Here is a 9,265-nt window from a genome sequence, read left to right as displayed (position 1 = left end):
ATGCTGCCATAACATAACTTTCACCAGAATTGTTGGGTCTGCGCTTCACAGGTCCCGCTGGTTTAGAGACTTATTCCCGTTAACGAAGCAAGACGAACAGCTCAACCGGTTTTTTACATGCTAGCATGGGAAGGATCTCAGAGCAGCCCTTCTGTCCTCGGTCTCAGACCTCTTCGAAGAACCACCTTCCCCTGCAGCCTTTTATTTTGTGACACACAGTTTACACAAACACCCATTGTAACCCCCCCTATGGTGTATCATAAACCCTAAGGCACTGAGTGTGTATGTGTTTGTAAGTGTGTGTGTGTGTGTATGTGTATTCATGTGCACGTGAGTGTGTGTGTGTTTGTGTTTGGGGGTGCGTTTGTGTGACCTCCTGCTCACCAAAATGGTCATAAAGGCAGGAAGTTTACTAAACAAGAAAACAGAACCCTCACATAGGATGTGCCTATCCGGTTGTTCAGTCTGACGTCACTAGCCGTGTCTGGGTCTAAACTCCACTGCAGGTCCATATATCAAACGATCACTATGGCATTACTGAGAGTTGAAAAACTGTCTAAAGTCTTTCATCTTTAATAAAATGATCAGCGTTCTGCTCTACCAGGTGTAACAATTAAGTTTAACATCCAGGCATCCATGAAAACGGAATTTATGACATTTAACGGCGTTAGAAGTTAGCAGGGAGTTAGCTTGCTAGCTTCTATCTAAATACAATATAGCATGTCCTGACTGCGGGGTTTTGGAAACAAATTAAAACGTACAGCTCTGTTATCACTTCCAGCATAAATGAAGACAGAAAACTAAAAAGCAGTGACGTTTGTAGGGTTACTGAAGTTGGGCTAGCTGGTATATAATGATGTGCTACGTGACCGCTAGCGACACAGCTATGCGCTATTATGAACAAGTTAGCTTGTTCATAATATAAACAAGCTAACTTTTTTTCCACTCGATAAAAGTTAACGTGAGTGTTCTCGGTGGTCAGGAACAAATGTAATCGCATGGCAGGATGCTGTAAAAGGACCAAACTTCAGCCGGGAGAACAACTGAGATAATCCAGCCACAATACGAGGTTAGTCATTCATATACTGCTGCATGGGCTGGGCTGTAGTTACATCCTAAGGTTTTAAAAACTGAGCTTAAATAAATGATTAGCGGTAATAAAAGCCGAGGGAGGTCAACAGTGATCACTGACTGTTTTAGGAGCTTTTTGAGATTAAATAGAAGAAAATACATAACATTAAACATGTTAACAACACAAAAGCCATATTAAACGCAGACTACTTTAGGCCAGGAAGTAGGATTCGTCGTGTCATCACTGAACAACCGGATAATAAAACACAACACTACATTTAACAATTTGACTCCAACAAGCATCACATTATTTTTTGTTTACTTTGACATTTACCATTAGTTAGCAGAGCTGCCTCGTACATTCATGTCTTCTGGCTGTGATGTGATGAAATTGAGTGATGGGGCTTGGAATCAGAGTTAGGACAGTTTATGGAAGCTGTTACATTGCTTCAATAAAACAAAAACTAAAGTGTAAACGCTGCATAGTGAACGCTGTGCCCGAGAAGAACATTCAGAAGTTGAATTTGAAGAATTGTAAATCTGTAATGTGAAATTGTTGTTAATATGTTACTGTTATAAGCAGTGTTGGTCAAGTTACTTGAAAATAGTAGTTACTAATTACTGATTACTTCTTCAAGAAAGTAATCCTGTTACTTTACTGACTACTTATTTTTTTTAAAAGTAATTAGTTACTTTATTACTTAGTTACTTTAAAAAACAATATACAATATACAACCTGATTACGTTATAAAGAAATAGACCTTTCAGTCCATTTCTACTTTTTCTGCACAATCCATCATATAAAATTGAATCAAATGAAAAAGTCTTTTTTTAAAATTGTTTTATGAGCTTTAATCTTTTAACTTAATGCACATTGTGTCAAGCAAAAATGAAATCATATGCAACTGTCTTTGATTGAAGAAATTATTTTATATTTAAACCTATTTTCTGCATATTCCAGAATATAAAATAAAATTATTTTTTTCTGTTTACACGCACTCTTTCAAATAGATGCAAGTAAAACACAGCAATAAATAAATAAAATCAAAGATTCAGCAGCACTAAGTCCTGTTGCTCTTTAATCTATTTTCACCTGTTTAGCAGGAGTGGGGCAGGTGGAGGTTTGTCCGGTGCCGCAGCCCTTATGTCAGTGGGGGGATCCGGGGGTTTCTGTGAATTTCACATTCCCATGGCAGCGTGCTCGGTGCTTGCTCAGATTTAAAGTTTAATTTTTCTCTGTAGAAAGAAGTTTTCTTCCCATGCAAAGTATACAACGGACCCAAATGTTTTTGTCACTTTTTACAAAATCAAACTCAAAGTAATGTCACTACTTCTAAACTTTAAACACTACATGGTCGTACTCTCTCCCGCACTCCATATTATCCATTGTTGATGTGCACACGTCTGTTGCTACAACGCATGTTGCATGCTCATACATTATTGTCATGAGACACTGTCACAAACAAAATCATGGTTTAGTGACGCAGTAACACAGCTTGAACTCTCTCAGACAAGTATTCTGATCACTTCTTCTGATACCTTATTATTCTAACAGAGCCTGTAGTTTGACCTTTCAGCTATCAGGTCCTATATTATGGAACCAGCCACCAGTTGGGATTCCTTTTATACCGTGTGTTTATTTTCCTTTCTCTTCTTGCTCCCTTTCTATCTCCTCACCCCCAACCAGTCACAGTGGATGGCTGCGTCTCCCTTGAGCCTGGTTCTGCTGAAGGTTTCTTCCTGTTAAAAGGGAGATTTTCCTCCCATCGTCAAGTGCTTGCTCTTAGAGGGTCGTCTGATTGTTGGGGTTTCTTTCTAATATTGTATGGTCACCTTGAGGTTTTTGATATAAATAAACATGTTCTTCTCATAACTATACACTCATTATTATGTATTTAGATATTCTAATAGACTGAAGTTACCTATTTATGACCATTCAAAATTTGAATATTTGTATTTTCAGCATTTCTTTCTCATTATAGCTTTTGCCTCCTCCACCACCACTGCTCTCTCTTTCCTCATTCTCATCTCATCTTCTAGCTCCTCACCTCAAGGCTCATATTATGAACTCAATTCAGGGCTCTAACACACAAAAACATGGACATATATGCTTATTTATTCACAATACTTTCATACTCATTGTCATCAGATTAGACATGACACCCTTTCCTCTCTGGGCAGCTGACAACAAGCTAGATAATAGTGATGTGTCGGTCGCGAACGAAACGGCTCTTAGTGCCGGATCTTTGAAGTGAACGACGCGAGCTGGCTCCTTGTTGGGAGCCGTGGTTTTTTTTTTTCTTTCTCTCACCCTCTCTCTCGCACTCTTTTTCCGCTTCATTCCGCACGCAAGCCTTGTGCTTTGTACTGAGAAGAGGGGGGGAGGGGCGGTAGTTACACTAGCAGTAGCACAGGAACAGAGACGGAGGGAAAGAGGGAGAAAGAAAGCCAGGGACAACAACGTCACATTAGAAAGGTATAGTAATCATCCACAACTATTTTCAGTTGCAGATGATAAAGGATTCAGAAAGTTTATTCATGCAGGCCCATATGACAGAGAATGTGCATCTTCTTTTTGTTTTCATATTTTTTCATATTTATATTTAATTGTGTTGTGGTTTGCAGTGTTTTGTGTTGTTCCACTTTAAATTTGTTTAAAAGGAAAAAGCTGAAAATGTAAATAGTTAAAAGTTGAAATGTGAATAGTTGGTTTTTGTATTATATGATTTATTTATTACATTTTATGTGGAGTGAATAAATAAAAGTATATTTACGGTGGCCCCTAGAGACAAAGTGTAACACACCCAAAGAAAGATTCTAGGTCTGACCAACTGTCTCAGTCGTGGGCAAAAAGATGACAGTCAATAAAATTCTAAAAGATAATTTATTGAAAAAAAATCAAGAGATAAAAGATAAAACAGTCCAGTGTCCCATTTATGAATCAAATAAAAACACACAGTCCCAAGGCCTATGCCACACTGCCAGTTGCACTCCACGTGTTGCCTTTAACAGGGTTAGAAGTTGTCCTCTGAGACCCACCACCCAGCAAGCACATAGCCAGTGGTCACTCCAGCCTCTGCAACTCTGCTGCCTTTAGGCTGTGGCATATACACTCAACAAAAATATAAACGCAACACCTTTGTTACTGCTCCCATTCCCCATGGGATGGACGTAGAGACCTAAAATTCATTCCAGATACACAATATAACCATCCCTCCCAAACAGTGGTCACAAATCAGTCCAAATGTGTGGTAGTGGGCACATCTGCTATATTGAGATAATCCATCCCACCTCACAGGTGTGCCACATCAGGATGCTGATCTGACATCATGAGTAGTGCACAGGTGTACCTCAGACTGCCCACAACAAAAGGCCACCCTGGAATGTGCAGTTTTGTCTCACAGCAAAATGCCACAGATGCCACAAGCAATGAGGGAGCGTGCAATTGGCATGCTGACAGCAGGAATGTCAACCAGATCTGTCGCCCATGCATTGAATGTTCATTTCTCAACCATAAGCCGTCTCCACAGGCGTTTCAGAGAATATGGCAGCACATCCAACCGGCCTCACAACCGCAGACCTCGTGTAACCACACCAGCCCAGGACCTCCACATCCAGCAGGTTCACCTCTAAGATCGTCTGAGACCAGCCACCCAGACAGCTGCTGGAACAATTGGTTTGCACAACCAAACAATTTCTGCACAAACTGTCAGAAACCGTCTCAGGGACGCTCAACTGCATGCCCGTCGTCCTCATCGGGGTCTTGACCTGACTCCAGCTCGTCGCTGTAACAGACTTGTGTGGGCAAATGCTCACATTCGATGGCATCTGGCACGTTGGAGAGGTGTGCACTTCACGGATGAATCATGGTTCACATTGTTCAGAGCAGATGGCAGCTGAGAATGTCCCAGTTCTTGCATGGCCAGCATACTCACCGGACATGTCACCCATTGAGCATGTTCGGGATGTGCTTGACCGGCGTATACGACAGCGTGCACCAGTTCCCACGAATATCCAACAACCTCGCACAGCCATTGAAGTGGAGTGGACCAACATTCCAAAGGCCACAATTGACAATTTGATAGACTCCATGCGACGATGTGTTGCACTGCATGAGGCAAATGGTGGTCACACCAGATACTGACCGGTTCTGGGTCCCCAGACCCCCAATAGCGCAGAAAACTGCACATTCCAGGGTGGCCTTTTGTTGTGGGCAGTCTGAGGTACACCTGTGCACTACTCATGATGTCAGATCAGCATCCTGATGTGGCACACCTGTAAGGTGGGATGGATTATCTCAATATAGCAGATGTGCCCACTACCACACATTTGGACTGATTTGTGACCACTGTTTGGGAGGGATGGTTATATTGTGTATCTGGAATGAATTTTAGGTCTCTACGTCCATCCCATGGGGAATGGGAGCAGTAACAAAGGTGTTGCGTTTATATTTTTGTTGAGTGTATATATATTACAGGGAGTGCAGAATTATTAGGCAAGTTGTATTTCTGAGGAATAATTTTATTATTGAACAACAACCATGTTCTCAATGAACCCAAAAAACTCATTAATATCAAAGCTGAATGTTTTTGGAAGTAGTTTTCAGTTTGTTTTTAGTTTTAGCTATTTTAGGGGGATATCTGTGTGTGCAGGTGACTATTACTGTGCATAATTATTAGGCAACTTAACAGCAGTGCAGCAGCAACCACAGCCTCCCAGACACTGCTCAGAGAGGTGTACTGTTTTCCCTCCTTGTAAATCTCACATTTGATGATGGACCACAGGTTCTCAATGGGGTTCAGATCAGGTGAACAAGGAGGCCATGTCATTAGTTTTTCTTCTTTTATACCCTTTCTTGCCAGCCACGCTGTGGAGTACTTGGACGCGTGTGATGGAGCATTGTCCTGCATGAAAATCATGGTTTTCTTGAAGGATGCAGACTTCTTCCTGTACCACTGCTTGAAGAAGGTGTCTTCCAGAAACTGGCAGTAGGACTGGGAGTTGAGCTTAACTCCATCCTCAACCCAAAAAGGCCCCACAAGCTCATCTTTGATGATACCAGCCCAAACCAGTACTCCACCTCCACCTTGCTGGCGTCTGAGTCGGACTGGAGCTCTCTGCCCTTTACCAGTCCAGCCATGGGCCCATCCATCTGGCCCATCAAGACTCACTCTCATTTCATCAGTCCATAAAACCTTAGAAAAATCAGTCTTGAGATATTTCTTGGCCCAGTCTTGACGTTTCAGTTTGTGTGTCTTGTTCAGTGGTGGTCGTCTTTCAGCCTTTCTTACCTTGGCCATGTCTCTGAGTATTGCACACCTTGTGCTTTTGGGCACTCCAGTGATGTTGCAGCTCTGAAATATGGCCAAACTGGTGGCAAGTGGCATCTTGGCAGCTGCACGCTTGACTTTTCTCAGTTCATGGGCAGTTATTTTGCGCCTTGGTTTTTCCACACGCTTCTTGCGACCCTGTTGACTATTTTGAATGAAACGCTTGATTGTTCGATGATCACGCTTCAGAAGCTTTGCAATTTTGAGACTGCTGCATCCCTCTGCAAGATATCTCACTATTTTTGACTTTTCTGAGCCTGTCAAGTCCTTCTTTTGACCCATTTTGCCAAAGGAAAGGACGTTGCCTAATAATTCTGCACACCTGATATAGGGTGTTGATGTCATTAGACCACACCCCTTCTCATTACAGGGATGCACATCACCTAATATGCTTAATTGGTAGTAGGCTTTCGAGCCTATACAGCTTGGAGTAAGACAACATGCATGAAGAGGATGATGTGGACAAAATACTCATTTGCCTAATAATTCTGCACTCCCTGTATTTCTATCTTTTATTAGATGTACATGTGGTTTGGTTATTTGCCTTTTGGTTGAAAGTACACTGAGAGAGGACTTTTTTTATTAGTGATCTTAATAGTAGGTTTTTTCATATTAATGTAATTTTTGCGTCTAATTGAATACAATCTATTTGTGTATGATTGTCAGTCCAAAGAGGGAGAGAGGAAAGAGGGGAACGTGAGGAGAAAGTACAAGGTCAGGAAGAACCAGGTAAGAAAACAGACAGGGAACAGTGACAGGCACAACAGAAACTGTTAAGCTGACAAAGAAAAAAACACAAATTTTACTCTCACAATCTGGAAGTTGTGTTCTCCCTATATTAAAGCTGCTATACAGAATCTGCAAAATAAACTGGGTTGAATTTTTTTTTTGACCCTCTTTAACAACATTCCAACATAACATTATCATTGATTGGGGAGATTAAAATTAATGATATATTTTTATGTGGTTCAGCCACAACTCTACTAAAACCTCAGCCAATAATAGATAGGCCAACTTTTAGACCGTCAAAATCTTATGATTTAATAAAGAAATTTGCAGACTTGCACAGAGATGGTAAAATTATGATGACTGATTCGGAGATGAAGACAACAGATGACGAGGACGGGGAGGAACAGGGGTTTAAATGCACCAAGGAGACAGTCAGAGAGAACTCGGGACAACTGGAGACAATTAAGGATGCAGGGACTGACAGAGACAGGGAAGAAGTCTCATTGTGACAAGTAGTTTATGTTGCCTGGCTGGGCAGCTCTCTGGGTGCTCAGCACCCCCAAAGCTCTGATCCTAGAATTGCCTCTGTTAAAAGCTAACATTATACCAGCTAATGTTTTCCTCTGATTAAAGGCTGGTTACATTTTCACATTTTTTAAGAGTTTATTTTCTAAGAGCCAAACAATGTTAGATCCACTTCAAGGAAAGTTTAACTAATGCCAGCTAAGAGCAGCTAACAGCATCAAAAACAGCAACACTTACCAAGTGAAAAGTTCAGGGTATCCTCAACAACTCATCTCATTATCAATGTGATCAGACAGAAGTGAGCTTCACTGACTCCTTGTATTGGACTCCTTTCACAAAGTTTTGCAGCCTCCTTCATAGTAGTAGATGTGAAAACATATTGACAGCTGAGGTAAGCTGCGAACTGATAGCCTAAACTTACTGCCATAAATTACAGCCAAAGTTGGTTGTCCTACAGTGGCCAAGTAACTAGGATTATGCAATTGAATTAGGAGGGGTATAAAACATAATTCAGTTGATTGCAGTTGACTGATATCTAACGATGAGATTTTACACACTGTACCTTTCAGTTTTTGGGACAAGCAGCAAAAGAGAACAACAATCAAAATGCTGATAATGCTAATTATATTGCATGTGTAGCTCATTCTAAATTCCTTGTTAAACAATATATCATTTTGTTACCATCTCTGTCCAGTCAACGAAAAATTCACTTAAATAAACAATTATTTAATTTATTATTTATAACACAATGATGATGAAATCTGGTTGGAGACCCTTCTATGAACTTTTGTCTTAGGCCCCAGCAGACTCTCTCTAGACACATTTAATTAGGCATATGTCTGGGTTTATGGTGAGGTATCTTACAGGTAGTGGAATCATTGCTAGAGTCACATTTAAAATATGTTGCTTGCTGTTACACCAATACACACTTATAGTTTTTAAAGTAGTTTATTCCATTTCATGACAGTTGCATTGACAGAATCAAGCATCTCACAAATATCACAAGGGCTTTATATTGAAGAATTAAGAAAAACACTAAAGTATACTCAACTTTGTGAATATAACTATATACAGTGCTAGCAATGATTTAGTCATCATTGTAAATGAATCATACCTGTTTATATAAGAAAAAAAAGCTCTCATATGTTTTGCTCACAGTCCCCACTCTATGAATGGCATTAAATTTGTCACAGCATGAAATCGTTAAATCTTACTCCCCCCCCAAAAAAGCTCTTCTGACATCTGGGGCCCCTGAAATGCATTAGAACCACTCAAGTAGTAAACTTAGCATTGCTTTTAGTATATGATTTACTATTGCTGATCAACTACAAAAGAAATGCTTGTTGTATTGTGCAAGAAATCTACTATTTTCAAGATGAGACACATAATGTAAATAAAATAGAGCAGTCATCGTTCCTTCACAAAAACGAAAATAAAAGGCATTTGCTGTTAGGAAGACACTTCCATTGAAGATACAATGGCGTTCAGATCATAAAATTAGCAAAAAAGTCCAATGTGAAATGTACCTATGCACTGCTTTCTCAATAATTTAAGTAATAAAAGAGAAACATGCAGGAATCAACAAGCATCATTAGCTAAAGAGCCTGAAT

The sequence above is a fragment of the Diplotaxodon limnothrissa genome, linkage group LG20 (genome assembly GCF_057381915.1).
Source record: "Diplotaxodon limnothrissa isolate DT_005_m linkage group LG20, D_limnothrissa_male_GT1.1, whole genome shotgun sequence".
Classification (NCBI taxonomy): Eukaryota; Metazoa; Chordata; class Actinopteri; order Cichliformes; family Cichlidae; genus Diplotaxodon; species Diplotaxodon limnothrissa.
The sequence above is the reverse complement of the archived record's forward strand: the minus strand, read 5'-3'. Positions refer to the sequence as shown.